Here is a 19074-nt window from a genome sequence, read left to right on the forward strand (position 1 = left end):
GCATTTTTTTATCCACACTCAACAGCTCAGTATTCTCTCCTTTACTCATCTAAAAATTCAGAAATTTTTGGCCAGGCATGGTGGCTCATGCCTGTAATCCGAGCACTTTGGGAGGCTGAGGCAGGTGGATCACTGGAGGTCAGGAGTTCAAGGCAAGCTTGGCCAACATGGCAAAACCCCGTCTCTACTAAAAATACAAAAATTAGCCAGGCGTGGTGGCAGGTACCTGTAATCCCAGCTAGGGGAATTGGTTGAACCCGGGAGGCAGAGGTTGCAGCAAGCTGAGATCATACCACTGTACTCCAGCCTGGGCGACAGAGCAAGACTCTGAAAAAAAAAAATTCCAGTAATTGGAAAGGGGAATTAGAATTTTAGCTTCCTTGAAACCCTGAACATTTAGCTTCCTATGAAACCCAAGCATGCTCAATCTCTTTCTCTTCCGTTAGGCAAAAGGACTTGTAAGTATCATGCTCTTTCTCTTTGAAGAGCTGGAGAAATCAGAGGCTCTGAACCTCATGGAGGAACTCACAGGCAAACCAGGCAAAAGCCGGAGTTTCAACTGCAGTCAGCTGGTCTTCACTTTATCTTACACTGCCTTTGCCCTCCAGAGAGGTTTGGTTCCCAAAAAAATCTCTGAAAGGTAAAGCCATACACACATCATTTATTTTAACATTACCCAAATGGAGAGAAAGAAAGAGGAAGTGCAGAAGGCTAACCGGGCCAGCCTATGCTGATTCGAATGAGGGGGAAGTGTGGAAGCAAGAAAGCATCTGATGAAAAATGGGGGTGCAAAGCATTCGATCCAAAATCACCTGCTAAACTCAAGTCTGAGGGGAATTTTAGTTTGACTGTTAGAGTCCTAGTAGCTGCTGTCCTATCCCCTATATATGCCAAAAGTTGGGGTGATGGCTGAGCCCAGCGCCTCCTTCTCCCAGCGACTCCCTCGCCCAGCACTTTGGGAGGTTGATGTGAGCCCAGGAGTGGGAGGATCACTTGAGCCCAGGACTTCCAGACAAGCCTGAGCAAGATAGTGAGACCCCATCTCTACAAAAACTAAAAAAAATTAGCCAGGTGTGGTGGTGCGTACCTGTGGTCCCAGCTAAACTTGGGAGGCTGAGGTGGGAGGATTGCTTCAGCCCAGGAGGCTGAGACTGCAGTGAGCTATGATCGCGTCCCTGTACTCCAGCCTGGGCAACATAGTGAGACATTGCCTCAAAATAAATTTAAAAAAATACAAATTAAAACGTAAAAAGCCAAAGTTGGGGTGATGATATGCACTCCAATGTTGAAAGACTAAATAAAAGAATGAAGGTACCAACCAGTCAACAAAATTTGGAAAGTTGTGTAACATCATCAAAAGGATTATCTTAAGGTACAAGTTAAAAAGTGGCCTCCTGTCATATCATTTCAGGAAGTCAGAGACTACACACACACTCAGGAGGAGCAGCTGGAGAATGGCTTTCTAAAATGCCCATGCTCCCTAAGCTACTGGCTTACTAACATTTCCATTACAAACTCTAAATATTTCAGAGGTAGTTTTCCAACACCACCATCTTCATGGGCAGACCCATGGTGGCGATACTGGAGGGGTGGATATGGTGACACACTGTAGACAGTGGAGGATGGGAGGATAGTGGCCTTTAGATTTTGCATTTCTTAACATTTAAAGAGGAGTTCATTTTTGCACATTCTACGAATATTTTCTCAAGTGCGGGTGTGGTTTCCCACAGTTTTGCTAGGGAGTTGCACATAGTCAAGCATGCTTTCATGTTACTTGTTTTTGAAAAATACAGTATTCTAAGAGTTTTCTCCTGAAGTATATGTGAAAATCCTGGAGTCATGTTTGATCTTTAAAAGGCAGACTTTAAATTTCTCCAAGTTTGCTTGTTCCAAACAATAAACAATTCTGGAAAAACTAAGTGCAAGTTGAAACATGAAGCATAATTGTAGGTGTTAAACAATCCAATATACTCATTGAGAAAATAAGAAGAGATATACTTAGTTGTATAAAGAATTCATTTACAATTTCATCATGAATATTGGAAGCAATTTTAATTTTAAAATGGCAGTATTTCTGCACAACTGGATCCATAATCCATATGGTTAAAAAAACAAAAATATTTCCTGAGCTGTTCATTAATTATCATAGCCATAAAACAATTCTTTTTACTGAGGAAGGATTACCTTTTTTATTAACTCTTTTTCTTTCTTTTTTTAGAGACAGAGTCTCACTCTGTCACTCAGGCTGGAGTATAGTGGTATGATCATAGCTCACTGCAGCCTCTAACTCCTGGGCTCAAGTAATCCTCCTGCCTCAGCCTTCCGAGTAGCTGAGACGACAGGCAAGTGCCATCAAGCCTGGCTAATTTTTTTTTTTTTTTGAGAGGGTCTCACTCTGTTGCCCAGGCTGGAGTGCAGTGGCATGACCTTGGCTCACTGCAACCTCAGCCTCCCAGGTTCAAGCGATTCTGCTGCCTCAACCTCCTGAGTAGCTAAAATTACAGGCATGAGCCACCACACCAGGCTAAATTTTTTGTATTTTCAGTAGAGACGGGGTTTCATCATGTTGGCCAGTCTGGTCTCAAACTCCTGACCTCAAGTGATCCACCTGCCTCGGACTCCCAAAGTGTTGGGGTTACAGGCGTGAGCCACAGCGCTGGGCCCTGACTAATTTTTTTAAGTTTTATTTTTGTAGAGACAAGGTCTTACTATGTTGCCCAGGCTGGTCTCAAACCGTGAGCTCAAGTGACCCTCCCACCTCAGCCTCCCAAAGTACTGGGATGACAGGCATGAGCCACCATGCCCAGCCTCTATTAACTGTTAAATGGTTGGTTAAAAGATCAGAACTATTGTTTGATTGATGTTATATGTTATAAGTTGGCAAGGTTATTTGCTTTTTTTTCTTTTTTTTGTTTTTTTTTTTTGAGACGGAGTCTCGCTCTGTCACCCAGGCTGGAGTGCAGTGGTGCGATCTCTGTTCACGGCAAGCTCCACCTCCCAGGTTCACGCCATTCTCCTGCCTCAGCCTCCGGAGTAGCTGGGACTACAGGCGCCCGCCACCATGCCCGGCTAATTTTTTTTGTATTTTTAGTAGAGATGGGATTTCATCGTGTTAGCCAGGATGGTCTCGATCTCCTGACCTCATGATCCACCCACCTCGGCCTCCCAAAGTGCTGGGATTACAGGCGTGAGCCACCGCACCCAGCCTGCAAGGTTATTTTCAATGCCATCTTTTGGTTCAGACCTTCCAAAGCTCTGCCAAAGCCCCAATTTTTCTTGAACTTTCATCCCATCCTAGACCACCATGCTGAAACTCAGACCTCAATCTCAGATCCTGGGTTTTCTGGCTGGAGTTGCCCTTCCTGCCTCTCCTTGCTACTCCTGGAACCCCAAAGCAAACCAGTCTCTTAGGGCCAGCTCACTTCCCATACTTTCTGGACCCCCTTCCTCAACTCCTCACCAGTCCACTCCGCATGGTGTGATATAATTTGTATCAACTGTATGTCCTGCCACCGGAACAAGGTTATCCTCCCAGTGGGCAAACCATGGTGTATTCTTTCTTTAATTCCCTGTAGGTGCCCAGCTATGACGTCCAGCACTTCATTTGGTGATTCGAAGACCTGGGTTAAAATACCAGCTCTGCCATTTCATTCAAGATTCCCCTGAATTCACATTTATTGGACACTATGGTATGTCGAAACTGTGCTCTGATGAGGGAATGAAAAGCTGAATCAGGTGTGGCTACTGCTTTCAAGGTGCTGCAGACTTTGTTGTGTTCCCCCAAGTTCATATGTTGAAGCCATAACCTCCAGTGTGGCTGCATTGGCAGATAGGGCCTCTAAGTGGGTAGTGGAGGTTACATGTGTCATCAGGGTGGGGCCCTGAACCGATAGGATTAGTGTTCTTATAAGAAGAGATACCAGAAAGAAAACAAAAAGAAAAAGAAAAGAAAAGACAGGCCAGGTGCAGTGGCCCTCACCTATAATCCCAGCACTTTGAGAAACTGAGGCAGGAGGATTGCTCAAACCCAAGAGTTTGAGACCAGCCTGGGCAATATGGTAAGACCCCATCTCTACAAAAACTTTTTAAGAAAGAAAGAACATGGCCAGACGCGGTGGCTCATGCCTGTAATCCCAGCACTTTGGGAGTCCAAGGCAGGCAGATCACGAGGTCAGGAGATCGAGACCATCCTGGCTAACATGGTGAAACCCTGTCTCCACTAAAAATACAAAAACAAAATTAGCCAAGCGTGGTGGTGCATGCCTGTAGTCCCAGCTACTTGGGAGGCTAAGGTGGGAGAATGGCGTGAACCTGGGAGGCAGAGCTTGTAGTGAGCCGAGATGGCACCACTGCATTCCAGCCTGGGTGACAGAGTGAGACTCTGTCAAAAAAAAAAGAAAGAGAGAGAGAGATAGAAAGAAAGAAAGAAAGAAAGAAAGAAAGAAAGAAAGAAAGAAAAAAAAAAAAAAAAAAAAAAAAGAAAGAAAGAAAGAAAGAAAGAAAGAAAGAAAGAGAAGACTCAGGTGTGGCTACTGGTTTCAAGGTGCTGCAGACTTTATTGTGTTCCCCCAAGTTCATATGTTGAAGCCACAACCTCCAGTGTGGCTGCATTGGCAGATAAGGCCTCTAAGTGGGTAGTGGAGGAAGAAAGAAAAAAAAGAAAGAAAGAAAGAAAGAAAGAAAGAAAGAAAGAAAGAAAGAAAGAAAGAAAGAAGAAAGAGAGAGAAAGACAAAAGACACCAAAGCTAATTATTTCTCTCCAAGAACACATACAAAGGAAAGGTCTTGCGAGGTCATAGCGAGAAGGTGGCAGTCTGCAAGTCAGGAAGAGAGCCCTCATCAGAAACTGCATCCCTTTCTCCAGAATGTGAGAGATAAATGTCTATTGTTTAAGCTCCCTAGCTGTGGTACCTCATCATGGCAGTCCAAGCTGACTAAGACACATGAAGATCAGAGCTTAGAAGCAGGAACAGGCCAGTTGGGTGGGGCAGCTGTTTTGTTTGCAGGACGTGTCTCAGCTCACATCAGGTTGGTAGGTCCTCCTCTGCAGCTGTTGTGACCATGAAGCAAGCAGGCCCTCAGGAACCTGGCCTTACTGCCAGGCCTCACAGGGGGAGTCGAGGGACAGGATGGACACTCTGTGTCCAGAACATGGGTAACGACTAGTGAACAGGTCGATGGGAGACTAGGGTGACAAGTGACCAGGAAGTCTGAAACTACTGAAGCCTGTGCGGATCTACTGAAGGGATTTGACAGGGAGACGATGTGGTCCCAGCCCTGGAGAGGCCAGCCTGGGCTGCTGTGTGGTCCCCGAGACCCTGGCCTGAGGGTGCACCAGCCCCAGCATCAATCAGCTCTCAGGGTGTTTCTAGGATTCAAGGCCCTCATGGAGCCCCTGAAAGCAAGGCTCACTTTCCTAAGCTCTTCAAAGGTCAAGGAGCAAACGGCAGACCTGAGCCATCCAGCAATGCTCTCAGCATGGGCCTGCTTAGCCTGCTCCCTCCTCAGCCAGTTTGCCCCAGAAACTAAAAATAAAATTGACAACAGAGGAGCATTAAACAGAAAATCTAGCTGAGGGAGGAGCAGAGGCTTTGAACAAGGACAACTGGCACACACCGTGGTCACCTCTGGTTGTCCTGTCCTACCTGGGCGCTGGGAGTTTATGGATGCATATTCACTGGAGCGCCTGCTCTGCCAAGAGATAACTCAGCTTTCCTCTAAGCCTCTGTGGTTTTATCTTTTTTTGTTTGTTTACTATTTCTTCCTCCTCTGCTACATGAGAACCATTTCCCTGTATCTCCAGTTCAAATTCCCCAAAGCGAGAATCTAATTTGGTCTTCAGACCCTCTTTGAAGGGCTGTTGGATGGTCCTGCCAGCCTGTGAGCTGGCTGTCCTGGCTCCCTGGTAGTGACCTGTGGGCAGAGCCCTTTTCCTGCAAGGGGGTGGTGAGCATCCAGGCACACTGGGGCAAGCCTGCCCTGCCTGTATTGGGCAGAATGTACTCAGCTGCTTGCAACAGAATAGCCACATACAAGGCGTCTCTACTGCTGTGAGCTCATTTTCCATAGCAAGAAGCCTGCGGGTGGTTAGTCCTAGAACTCAGTGGCTCTGTGACCCCACAGAGGATATTTTTCCATCTGCCAAGTGGCTGGACAGTAGTTGCAGCAGTTCAATGAATACATCAAATCCAAAGATTTCCTTGATGCTCCCCTACCCCCACCCTCAGGAGATGTATTGATGTCTCTTTGACAAAAGAGAGCCACAGTCCCACCTCTAGCTACAAGAGAAGCTGGTGGAGTGAGAAGCTGGTGTATACGACGTCGACGGGGGAAGTGGATTCTAATGACAAGGGAGATGATGGAACACTGTGTAGGCAAATGTCTGCCCTACGAAATAAACAGTTAACTATAGCGTGGTACTGCAAGCACTCGAATAATTTGCTAAGACACTGATATGGTTTGGCTATGTCCCCAGCCAAATCTCACCTTGAAGTGTAATAATCCCCACGTGTCACGGGTGGGGCCAGGTGGAGATAATTGAATCATAGGGGGCAGTTTCCCCATACTGTTCTCGTGGTGGTGAATAATTCTCACGAGATCTGATGCTTTTATAAAGGGGAGTTCCCCTGCCCACGCTCTCTTGCCTGCCGTCATGTAAGACGTGACTTTGCTCCTCACGCACCTTCAGCCGTGATCATGAGGCCTCCCCAGCCATGTGGATGTGAGTCCATTAAACCTTTTTCCTTTATAAATTATGCAGTCTCAGGTATGTCTTTATTAACAGCGTGAGAACAGACTGATACACTCTTTGGGATAAGTCACATAACCTCTTCGAGGCTCAGATTCCTAAAATGAAAAATGAAAATGATAGTACTTACATCACAGAGGTGTTATAGAGATTAATATGAAGTAACGTATAAGAAAGTCTCTATTTCAATACTTAATAGGTAATAAACACACCTTGGCTCCTTCCTCCCCATCACCTACAGGGTAAATGCACAATAAATACTTGCTAACCAAATAAACATTGCCTATCTGGAACATTATCCTCTTGAATTTTGTTGGCTATTTGTAAAAAGAAAGAAAATCAAGTCGGCATGCAAAGGAAAAGTAAACATGAAAAATTCAAAGGCTGGCAGGCTAGGAATTAATTTAAAATGCAATCATGCTTCATTGTATTTCAAAGAAAGCTAAATAAGTACATTGAAGCCTCTAACACATTTTCCCTCGATCGACTGATTACCCATTGTTTCCTTCCCTCGGATGGAAACCTTGGAATAATTTGCCATTTCTTCCTGCAACTGGCGCAGCTACACTCTTGATTTTCGGTTTGGTTTTGATTTGGTTTTTTTCCTCCGCTGGAAAGTCCCCAGGATAATCTGGATTTATTTCTCATCTGAAATAAAACACATTAACTGGCAGTATTCCCTTCATACTCCCTTCCTTACGAATGGTTCAAAACACTGTCATTAAAATCCATTGCTCTCACCTGCATCTTTGACAACATAATCAATGGATGCTTCCTCGGTAGAGTCAATGTAGTCACATTTGATTTCGAGACTCTTTATCAAATTAGCCCTGATTATATCACCTCCCAGTTCCATTTAGGGATCCTTTCCCTGCCAATTATGCAAAAAGACATTTGGTTTCCTTCGTTCTCCTACAACTTGTCATCAGAGGCGCCTGCGACTCTATCCAAGATCCAAGAATTCTTCCTTTAATTCAGAATTCATCTCACAGCCCACTTCCTCCAGAAAACTCACACCAGCAACGTTGTGAAGTCCTATCTGTCCCACAAAACAAGACCATCTGAACACTTGGCCTTCAACAGTCTGAACAACCAAGAGACAGCGATAAACCTTTTTCTCTGGAATGTAAACTCTTTCATGCTTGGTGAGATGCATGAGAGTAGTAATTTTACACATCTACCATAGCCGGTACTAAAAATTCACTCCAGTCATAAATCTTCAATCTGCCACCCAGTGCCAAACACCCACCTTCAGTTCTGGAGTTTCCAATGGCTTATGGGACCTCCTCATACTCTAGGGCTTCTGGTTCCTCCAGAGTCAAGATGGTTAGGGAAGAGGGATTCATGAAAATGTATAACTGTTTTGTCTCTCTCTCTCTCTTTTTTTTTGTTTTTTTGAAACAAGGTCTGACTCTTTCATCTAGGCTGGAGTGTAGTGACACATGGCTCACTGCAGCCTTAACCTCCCGGGCTCAAGCAATCCTCCTGCCTCAGACTCCTGAGTAGCCGAAACTATAGCTGCATGCCACCATGCCCAACTAATATTTTAATTTTTTTTTGCAGAGCCAGGGTTTTGCCATGTTGCCCAGGCTGGTCTTGAACTCCTGGGCACAAACAATCCACCTACCTCAGCCTCCCAAAGTGCTGGGATTACAGGCATGAACCGCCATACCCAGCCACTTTTTTTTTTTATTTAGAGACAGAACCTTGCTCTGTCACCCCTCATCTCCCAGGCTGGAGTGCAGTGGCATGATCATGGTTCACTGCAGCCTTCAACTCCTGGCCTCAAGAGATCCTCCGCCTTAGCCTCCCAAGTAGCTGGAACTACACGCACATGCCACCATGCCCACTAATTTTTTTTTTTTATTTTTTGTAGAGACGATGTCTTGCTATGTTGCCCTGGCTGGTCTTGAACTCCTAGCCTCCCGAAGTGCTAGGATTAAAGGCATGAGCCACTGCACCTGACCAATATAACTTGTTTTACTGAGTCAGTGCAGATGTAATCTTCTCTGTTATCCATGCCTTGCTGTATGGCAGGCATCCAAATATTGGTTCTCTCATGGAGCTTTTGCACAAGTCTTTGGATGGCCCAAAATTTCCCTGGCTGAATGATGTGCTGTGACTTGTAATCTTTTCTGCAAGTCCCTACACCTGGTCATGGACTCTACACTTCTTACTGGACTTCCTCCTGCCTTCTTGGGCAGGATACCAGCAAGACAGCTCAAGCCCAGCCACCTTTCCTGGTCTCTGCTTGCCCCTTGGGACACTCACACAACTCTGATTACTCCCGCAAGCCTTTCATTCCAAAATTACCCAGGCAAGAAGCAAGGACCAGTCTCTATTTGTTCATCTATTCCCAGGCTTCTGAAGTAATAGATCTGGCTTTCTCAAGAACTCTTTCACTGAGTTCTGCAACAACATGAGAGCCCGTGTGGACCCATGAGTTTCTATATCATAGCAAGTGTCTAGATCACTTCTTAGTGTCTAAGAAGTCAGTCCTTTCCCTTCTGGCCAGCATCCTCAGTCTCTAAGGTTCTCTTGAAGCTCCACACATGTAGCTTCACGGGAAGGAAAGGCGTAGCTCTCATTTTGAACCTGAGTGATTTCCTAATGCCTGGACTTCTATTATTGTAAGATGGGGAGAAGAAGAGGGGATTATTGGTCAATGAACTGGTCCTGCCAGCTCATAGGTGGTCCTTCAAATATGGGGATTTAGCACCTCTTATTCTCAGCGTTAGGGCTGTAGCCTCATTTTGGAGACAACATGAAATGTCCCATTGACATTCTGTTAAACACTGTTGTAATGTGTGTCCTTGCACGTCTATCTTTGTGAACCTTTGAGAGTATGGCCAAAGGGTGAATTACTCATAGACACTGCTAAATTGTTTTCTAGGAAGGTTGCACCAGTTTGCACTTCCAAAATACTGCAGGAGCACATCCATTTCCCGACAATCTCCCCAAGCCCAGCTAGACATTCCTCAACCTGAAATATGGGACAGAGCTCTGGTTGGAAAGACCAACTCACTCCGTCAAAAGGCCAGATGAGTGCACCATTCTAGACATTTAAAAGCATCAAATGCCAAGCTTTTTTCGAGACAGGGTGGAGGAACGAGGGAGGATGGAAGAGAGAAGAGAAGGAAAGGGAAAGGGAGGGAAGAGAAGAATTATTTTCGGGATCTATTGCCGGGTATTGTGCTTTATCTCGAATTGCCTCATGGGGGCCAGGCTCAGTGGCTCACACCTGTAATCCCAGCACTTTGGGAGGCTGAGGTAGGCGGATCACTTGAGGTCAGGAGTTCAAGAACAGCCTGGCCAATATGGTGAAACCCCATCTCTACTAAAAATACAAAAGTTGACATGGTGGCGGGTGCCTGTAATCCCAGCTGCTGGGCAGGCTGAGACAGAAGAATCACTTGAACTCAGGAGGCAGAGGCTGTAGTGAGCCAAGATCACGCCACTGCACTCTAGCCTGGGGGACAGAAGGAGACTACATCTCAAAAAAAAAAAAAAAGAAAAGAAAATTGCTTTGAATTGTCTCGTGGCCAGGATGAGACGGAGGCAGGAGGTGAAGGTTTGTGCAGTTGGGCTCCTAGAAGTGAGCTCGTGCTGTGCTGTTAACTATGGTGAAACTGAGCCTCCTAATCTTTTTCTTTGTTTCTTTGTTTCTTTTTTTTTTTTTTTTGAGACAGAGTCTTGCTCTGTCACCCAGGCTGGAGTGCAGTGGTGCGATCTCAGCTCACTGCAAGCTCCGCCTCCCGGGTTCACGCCATCCTCCTGCCTCAGCCTCCTGAATAGCTGGGACTACAGGTGCACGCCACCACGCCTGGCTTATTTTTTGTATTTTTTTAGTAGGGACGGGGTTTCACCGTGTTAGCCAGCATGGTCTCGATCTCCTGACCTCGTGATCCGCCTGCCTCGGCCTCCCAAAGTGCTGGGATTACAGGCATGAGCCACTGCGCTTCCTAATGAGCCGAGCTTCCTAATCTTACCTCCAGTGATGCTACTTAGCTCCAGAGGTGTTGCTGACACACCGGCAAGCAGCAGGACGTTGTCTCTACACAACACTCTCGTCCTACACAACACTCTTGTCCACCCAGAGAAAGGCCCTCTTTTTTTTTTTTTTTTTTTTTTTTTCAATTGAGACAGAGTCTCTGTCACCGAGGCTGGAGTGCAGTGGTGTGATCTCTGCTCACTGCAACCTCCACCTCCCAGGTTCAAGCGATTCTCCTGCCTCAGCCTCCCAAGTAGCTGGGATTACAGGCACGTGCCACCACACCTGGCTAATTTTTGTATTTTTAGTACAGACGGTGTTTCACCATTTTGGCGAGGCTGCTCTGGAACCCCCGACCTCAGGTGATCTGCCTGCCTCAGCCTCCCAAAGTGCTGGGATTACAGGCATGAGCCACTGTGCCCAGCTGAAAGGCCCTCTTTGAACAGAATATGTGTCCAGAATTAGTCAACATGGGATCTCTGACATCCTCCAAGACCCCCGGGGCACTGCCCTGACCATAACTGCTCATTCACAGTGTCGTATGTTCTCATCCACTAACCAGGTTCCAGTTCTCCAGAAGCGCTGCTTCTCCAAACCAGCAGCAGCAGTATCTGTGAGGGAAATTCGTGTCTATCTTTTATTTTTCTTTCTCTGTTTTATTCCCCCCTTTAAAACTCAAGTTACTCAAAGGGACTGTGACAACTCAATATATTTGAACTTCTAGATAGTCAGACTAAACACTATGCAATTCACTGTGTATTCAAGATTAAGAGCCATTGGACTTGGGGGACACTTTTTCTGTCACTGCCTTTGTTAGCCAATGCAACTCCAGGAGATCTGCAGGCCCCAGATAACAAACGTGGGGGCTGCAGACAGGACGTGGGGCTGGTGGAGACAGCGAGGTGCTGGCAGTCAGGATCCCAGGGTCTGGATCTGACTCCACAAAGGTGTGTCTGTTTTTATCTTAGGAAAGGGGCATAACTCCCCACAAGCTTAGCTGCATAATTATATACAATTTAATTATTAAAGTAATAATATGAAATTATTTATTGTTACAGAATATATGTAACATACAATAATGTAACATATAATTTATAATATAATTTTCTCTTGAGATGGAGTTTTGCTCTTGTCACCCAGGCTGGAGTGCAATGGCATGATCTCAGCTCACTGTAACCTCTGTCTCCCAGGTTCAAGCAATTCTTCTGCCTCAGCCTCCCAAGTAGCTGGGATTACAGATGCGTACCACCATGCCCAGCTACTTTTTGTATTTTTGGTAGAGATGGGGTTTTACCATGTTGGCCAGGCTAGCCTCGAACTCCTAAGCTCAGGTGATCCACCTACCTCAGCCTCCCAAAGTGCTGCGATTACAAGTGTGAGCCACAGCACCCAGCTATAGTATAATAATTATATATACTGTACAAAATAATAATCTTATTGGCAAGGAGTTCTTAATAACATCAAAAAGAATATTTTCCTTCCTTTTTTTTTTTTTTTTTTTGACATAGTCGCCCAGTCTGGAGTGCAGTGGCGCAATCTGGGCTCACTGCAACCTCCGCCTCCTTGGTTCAAGGGATTCTTCTGCCTTAGCCTCCGGAGTAGCTGGGATTACAGGCGTGCACCACCACACCTGCTAATTTTTGAATTTTTGGTAGAGATGGGGTTTTACCATCTTGGCCGGGCTGGTCTTGAACTCCTCACCTCATGATCCACCTGCCTCAGCCTCCCAAAGTGCTGGGATTACAGGCGTGAGCCACTGCACCTACCCTCAAAAAGAACATTTTCTTAGGACACTTTCAACAGTAGTGAGCAAGGCCGAATGCAGTGGCTCATGCCTATAACCCCAGCACTTTGGGAAGCCAAGGCTGGAGGATTGCTTGAGGCCAGGAGTCTGTGACCAGCCTGGGCAACATAGCGAGACCCCATGCCTACAAAGAAATTTTTTTTTGTTTAATTAGCTGCTTACCTGTAGTCCTAGCTACTAGGAAGGTTGAGGTGGGAGGATGGCTTAAGCCCAGGAGTTCAAGGTTACAATGAGCTGTTATTACACCACTGCACTCCAGCCTGGGCAACAGAGCAAGAACCTATCTCAAAAAAAAAAAAAAAAAAAAAAAAAAAGTACTGAGCAAAATAAGAGAAGCCTGTAGGCTTTAGGGATACACAGACCTGGGTTTGTATTTTGTTTAAGGCATTTGTTTAGTGAGTTTGGATAAACTATTTAACCTCTCTCACGCTGTTTCGCCTTGAAAAATGAGAAGAGTAAAGTAAAATTTTCAGACCATTGTAGGGATTAAAAATCAAGTTTAAGGTTTCTGTTATGCAAGATGAGTAAGTGCTAAAGATCTGCCATACAAGATTGTGCTTATAATTAATAATACTGTAATGTGTATGCACTTTAAAATCTATTAAGATGCCAGGTGTGGTGGCTCACGCCTGTAATCCCAACACTTTGGGAGACCGAGATGGGAGGATTGCTTGAGCCCAAGAGTTTGAGACCAGCCTGGGCAACATAGTAAGACCCCCATTTACAAAAAATTAAAAGTAAAAAAATTAGCCAGGCATGGTGGTGCATGCCTGTAGTCCCAGCTACTGGAGAGTTGAGGTGGGAGGATCACTTGAGCCTGGGAGGTCAAGAGTGCAGGGGGCCATAATCATGCCACTATGCTCCAGACTGGGCAGCAAGTGAGACACTGTCTTAAAAAATAAATTAATTAAAATAATAAATAAGGCCAGGCACGGTGGCCCACACCTGTAATCCCAATATTTTGGGAGGCTGAGGCGGGCAGATCATTTGAGGTTAGGAATTCGAGACCAACCTGGCCAACATGGCGAAACCCCATCTCCACTAAAAATACAAAAATTAGCTGGGCGTAGTGGTGTGCGCCTGTGATTCAGCTGCTTGGGAGGCTGAGGCAGGAGAATCGCTTGAAGCTGGGAGGGAGAGGTTGCAGTGAGTCGAAATCCTGCCACTGCACTCCAGCCTGAGCTACAGAGTGAGACTCTGTCTCAAAAATAATAATAATAATAATTAAATAATATATATTAAGAGGGTGAATTTTTAAAATAATATGTGTAAAACAGGTGTCTAATACACCAGGGGACTTTATTAAACAGTAGTTATTATTGTTGAAAATGGAAGAACTAGATATAAAAATCACCTTTTCTTTGTTTGTTTCACTTGCCTTTCAGTGAGAGGAATGCCAAGTTTAGCAAATAATTCCGATTTTGCAAGGATTTTTTGCTGTGACCTGAGACCAGAGAATTGCCGCTTGTTCCAGATTTTGCAAGTGGCCGGTTTGGCTGTAGATCAGATGGAACTACCCTTCCCAAATTTTTCCCTTCTCCTGGCTGTTTATTCCTGAAGCTCGGTTTCTAGGGAGAGCTTACTGCTGGAACTCTGACCTTTAGGAAGCTGAACCTAGTGAAGTGTGGATTTGCAGCTCAGTGCTTCTGAACATTTGTTAACCTGAATTGGTCAAGTTCAGGCAAAGGAGTAGTTTATTTTTTCATTAATGAGTTTAGGGTTTGCGTGGTTGATTTTTTACATTTTTTGGATTTTTCCCTTAACATTTTATGAGGAAAATTTTCTTTATTTCCTTTAATTTTTAATTTCTGTGGGCATATAGTAGGTACATATATTTATGGGTTACATGAGATATTTTGATACAGACATACAATGTGTAATAATAACATCAGCCTAAAAGGGGCATCCATCTCCTCAAGCATTTATCCTTTATGTTACAATCAAATTATACTCTTTTGGGTATTTTTAAATGTACAATTAAATTATTGACTATAGTCACCTGTTGTGCTAGTAAATACTAGGTCTTATTCCTTCTGACTATATTTTGTATCCATTAACCATCCCCTCTTTCCCCCCACTCGCCCCCCACCGCTTCCCAGTCTCTGGTAACCATCCTTCTACTCCCTGTCTCCATGAGTTCAATTGTTTTGATTTTTAGATCCCACAAATAGGTGAGAACATGCAAAGTTTGTCTTTCTGTGCCTGGCATATTTCACTTAACATAATGACCTCTAGCTCCATCCACGTTATTGCAAATGACTGGATCTCATTCTTTTTTATGGCTGAATAGTACTCCATCGTGTGTATATACCACATTTTCCTTATCCATTCATCGGTTGATGGGCACTTAGTTTGCTTTGAAATCTTGGCTATTGTGTTACAATAAACATGGGAGTGCAGCTATCTCTTTGATATATTGATTTCCGTTCTTTGGGGTATATACTCAGCAGTGGAATTGCTGGATCGTATAGTGGGTCTATTTTTAGTTTTTTGAGGAATGTCCAAACTGTTCTCCATAGTGGCTATACTAATTTACATTTCCACCAACAGTGTACAAGGGTTCCCTTTTATCCACATCCTCACCAGCATTTGTTATTGCCTGACTTTTGGATAAAACCCTTTCTTTTTTTTGGAGACGGAGTCTCACTCTGTCGCCCAGGCTGCAGTGCAGTGGCGCGATCTCGGCTCACTGCAACCTGTGCCTCCCGGGTTCGAGTAATTCTCCTGTCCTCATCCTCCCTAGTACCTGGGACTACAGGCATGCACCACCACACCCAGCAAATTTTTTATTTTTATTTTTTGTAGAGGCAAGGTCTCACCACACTGCCCAAGCTGGTCTCAAACACCTGGGCTCAAGCAATCCTCCTGCCTCAGCCTCCCAGTGTGCTGGGATGACAGGTGTGAGCCACTGCACCTGGCTTTTTTTGCTTTTTAGTGAGGTTTGCTTCTCTCTTTAACTGTCACATATTCTGTTTTTGAAGGAGTGTGAACAACCGTGTGCTCATATATAATTCCTGGAAGAAATCTCTGTTTTCAGAAGAAACAAGTAAAACTATCTCTCCTTCCTATCACCGTACTTTGAGTTTTTATGAAAATCTATGTTAAGGAGAAATTGTGTTTGAATACTTCTGCAACTAGACTATTAAAAGGTCCTGAGCCAGGTGCAGTGGCTCACACCTATAATTCTAGCACTTTGGGAGGCCAAGGTGGGAGGATTGCTTGAACCCAGGAGTTTGAGACCAGCCTGAGCAACATAGACCCTGTGTCTATCAAGTATTAATAATTTTTAAAATTAGCTGGATGTGGTGGTGCATGCCTGTAGTTCCAGCTGCTCCGGAGGCTGAGGCAGAAGGATCGCTCGAGCACAGGAGGTAGAGACTGCAATGAGCCATGATCACGCCACTGCATGCCAGCCTGGGTGACAGAGCGAGACCCTATCTCAAAAAAAAAAATATATCCTGGAGGATATTATGTTAAGTGAAATAAAGCAGGCACAGGAGGATACATTCTTCATGTTCTTACTTATGTGGAAGCTAAAAAAATTCATCTCATAAAGGTCAAGAGTAGAGCAGTGGTTACTAGCGGCTAGGAAGGGAAGTGGGGAGGGGGACTAGAGAGGCTGGTTAATGGATACAAGATTATAGCTGGATGGGGAATAAATTCTAGTGTTCTATAGCACTATAGGCAGATAATAGTTAACAATTTATTGTATACTTTCAAATAGCTAGAAGAGAAGGTTTTGAATGTTTCCAACGCAAAGAAAGGACAAATGTTTGCAGTGATTTTTTGGCTAATTACTCTGATTTGATCATTACACATTGTATGTATATATTGAAATATGACACCACAGCCCATAAATCCCATGGGCTATATTATTAGGTGCCCACTAAAAACAACTTTAGGTTGAGGCGGAAAGATCTCTTGAGCCCAGGAGTTCGAGGCTGCAGTAAGCTGTGATTCTGCCACTAAACTCTAGCCTGGGCAACAGAGCAAGACCCTGTCTCAAAAAAGATATAATTTTAATTAAAAAAAAAACAAACAGCTAAGGCCGGGTGCCGTGGCTCATGCCTGTAATCCCAGCACTTTGGGAGGCTGAGGTGGGCAGATCACTTGAGGTCAGGTGTTTGAGACCAGCCTGGTCAACATGGTAAAACCCTGTCTCTACCAAAAAATACAAAAATTAGCCAGGTGTGGTGGCACATGCCTGTAGTCCCACATACTCAGGAGGGTAAGGTGGGAGAACTGCCTGAACCTGGGACCAGAGATTGCAGTGCACTGAGATTGCACCACTGCACTCCAGCCTGGGTGACAGAGTGAGAGCCCATCTCAAATAATAAAAATAAAATTAAATTTAAAAACAGCTTTAAAAAGATATTGGACTGGCAAACAGGGAAAAAAGGGGTGTCATAGATTCATTCATTCATTCTATAGCTCTGATGAAGTGTCCTCTTTGTTTCAGGCACTCTTTGGGTGATGGAGATACAGAGAGAAGCGCATGATGTATGAGTCTTCAGGAGCTGCTGGGCCAGTGCCGGGATGATGGCAAACATATAAACCCTCAGCAGGGGAGGCAACACGGGAGCTGTGTCCTTAGTGATGGCAGGGAGTAAGGAAAGGGCATTCAAGGGCCTGGTGCCTCCAGAGACGAGGAAGGGAGCCCAGGGCATATGGAGGGCCTGGAGAGGCTCAGGTCGGAGCTAAGACCAGAGGTACGGTGAGGCTATGGTGTGGAAAGGCCTTGAACACCAACCTAGGGGGATTTGACTTGATGTAGAAGGCAACTGGGAGCTGCACTGTTTCTGAGTCAGGGGATGAACATGCTCCGATTGCTATGGAAGAATTTTCCAAGCAGCGCTTTTGAAAAGAGTGATGGAGCCTGGATGCAGGGAGACACGGCATCTGGAGGCTGCTGCAGCCCTTGGCGTGTATACAGCTGGCGCTCACCTCTTCCCCTCCTTTGTTTCCTCCTCCCTTTCCTGATTTTCCTCTATCTTCTTCCTCTTCTTTACCTACTGCCCTCACTTTCTTCATCAGTTACTTTCTCCTCCATCCTTTCTTCCTGAAAGGGCCAGAAGCTCTAATTGTGGACAGGCTAGAACAGATCCTTTTGCCTCCTTTAGTATTTCTACTTCGAGTAAAAATGTCCGATGAGACAGTGTACTTCCGTAATATATCATCCTTATCAATAAAAGAACTAATGAACTTTGGCAATAAACTATCCAGTGATATACTCGTGGGGGAAACCTGAACACATTTAAGGAGTTTGGCGAGCAGTGCAGTTTCAAGGTGACCCTATTTGTAGAATGGAGGCACCTTCCACCTCCTAAATGAACACATACTTCCATCTGCTGTGGCATTGTTCTGCTTCCTCTAGAATTTTCCTTGGCATCACTCACAAGCCCCAACTTGTCGGACGGGGACAAGACACAGACTCACCAACTGTGCAGTTCTGAAATGCAGCTGATCTGCAATACTCACTGTGGCACCAACCTGCTGGTTTGAACAAGTATGAAAACCTTTTAGCAGAATACCAAGCAATAGGAGGTGGAAATTACCATCACAGTGACCATGAGAAAAGCTTCTCCAATGCACAGTTGCAAAAGGTGCAGGGTAGTTACAGGGTTCCTCGAAAATTAAAAAGAAATGGAGTCACTTAAAAAATAAAATAAAATCCAGCCAGACTCTAAAGCAAACTAGCTAGCAAGAATAGCCAGTGTATTGCAAAAGTAATAGGCTTTGCTTTTGTGAACACAGAATGCAAAGTGCAAACTAATGGTTTGGCATGAGTCTTTTTCAGACATACCAGATATACAGATAGTGATCGTGATAGTAAAAAAAGGAGTGTCTTTAAGGATTTTTTTTTCTTTTTTTTTTTTTTGAGACAGAGTCTTGTTCTGTCACCCAGGCTGGAGTGCAGTGGCGCCATCTCGGCTCACTGCAAGCTCCACCTCCTGGGTTGATGCCGTTCTGCCTCAGCCTCCTGAGTAGCTGTGACTACAGGCACCCGCCACCACACCCAGCTAATTTTTTGTATTTTTAGTAGAGACAGGATTTCACCATGTTAGCCAGGATGGTCTCAATCTCCTGACCTCCTGATCCGCCCGCCTGGGCCTCCCAAAGTGCTAGGATTACAGGCGTGAGCCACCGCACCTGGCCTAAGGATTTCTTTTGGTCTTTGTTTTTCTGTATGTTGGTTAGTTATTACTGCATAATAAAACACTCCAGGCTGGGCGCAGTGGCTCACGCCTGTAATCCCAGCACTTTGGGAGGCTGAGGTGGGCGAATCACTTGAGGTCAGGAGTTTAAGACCAGCCTGGCCAATATGGCAAAACCCCATCTCTACTAAAAATACAAAAATTAGCCCAGCATGGTGGTGGGCGCCTGTAATCCCAGCTACCTGGGTGGCTGAGACAGGAGAATCGCTTGAACCCGGGAGGCGGAGGTTGCAGTGAGCTGAGATTGTGCCATTGCACTCCAGCCTGGGCAAAAAGAGTGAAACTCCGTCTAAAAAAAAAAACAAAACAAAAAAAA

General features: G+C 45.0%; 1 long non-coding RNA gene across 1 annotated transcript; it reads left to right on the forward strand.

The window, feature by feature from the left end:
* Positions 1 to 312: 312 nt before the first annotated feature.
* On the forward strand, positions 313 to 18361 carry LOC115836646. Its single transcript, XR_004031645.1, has 3 exons — positions 313 to 640; positions 3576 to 3689; positions 17003 to 18361. It is a non-coding gene; the product is annotated as an uncharacterized LOC115836646 (long non-coding RNA).
* The last annotated feature ends 713 nt before the right edge of the window (positions 18362 to 19074 follow it).

The sequence above is a fragment of the Nomascus leucogenys genome, chromosome 9 (genome assembly GCF_006542625.1).
Source record: "Nomascus leucogenys isolate Asia chromosome 9, Asia_NLE_v1, whole genome shotgun sequence".
Classification (NCBI taxonomy): Eukaryota; Metazoa; Chordata; class Mammalia; order Primates; family Hylobatidae; genus Nomascus; species Nomascus leucogenys.